An 890-nucleotide genomic window follows, 5' to 3' on the forward strand; every position below is an offset into this window, starting at 1 on the left:
TTGGAGGCCAGGATGGCCAAACTTCATCTCTCATACTTCAGACATATTGTCAGGAGGGATCAGTCACTGGAGAAGGATATCTTGTTTGGTAAGGTGGAGGGTCAGAGAAAAAGAGGAAGACCCCCAGCAAGATGGATTGGCCAAGTTGCATCATCGATGGACTCAAGCGTGGCAACAGTAGTGAGGTTGGCCCAGGATCCGGCAGTGTTCATTCTGCTGTTCATAGTGTCGCTATGAGTCTGTATTGACTTGATGGCACCTAACAACAACAACAACAACAACAATTGTCAAAGAAAAGGGGAGAGGAAAGACATTCACAAAGAAGCAACCACAATTTGCAAAAGCCCACAATTAGTCCTATTCACTCTCCTTGGTATCTTTGCCAATGAGACCAGGACTCTCTCCTATATACAGGGATTTGAAAAATGTCATGAAAAAATTCTCTTGTCTTTTTTTTTTCAAATTTTTATTGTGAACTGAGTGAAGGTTTACAGAACAGATCATCACTTTTTACATTCAAGAAATCATAAACTTGTCTCATTTTATGGTTTCAATCTCTTCCATGTACCAACAGTTAGCAGTATTTACCTCCATTCACTTTAACTATTGCATTCCCCCCTGTGTTTCTTGCTACCTCCATCTTTGCTCTGCTAACCTCCCTCTTGCATATTGCCTGCCCTGTCACCCATGTTAACATGTGTCTGCCCTCTAGCCCATGAATAATTTTCCCTCCCCACTCCATAACTATTTTAGATTGCTTCTTTTATCAAGAAATCTTTTACTCTATTTTTTAAACTTTTAAAAACATTGTTGTTGTTGTTGTCAGGTGCCACCGAGTCGGAACTGACTCATAGCAAGCGCATGCACAGCAAAACAAAACAATGTCCGAT

Source organism: Chrysochloris asiatica, unplaced genomic scaffold (assembly GCF_000296735.1).
Source record: "Chrysochloris asiatica unplaced genomic scaffold, ChrAsi1.0 scaffold00185, whole genome shotgun sequence".
NCBI lineage: Eukaryota > Metazoa > Chordata > Mammalia > Afrosoricida > Chrysochloridae > Chrysochloris > Chrysochloris asiatica.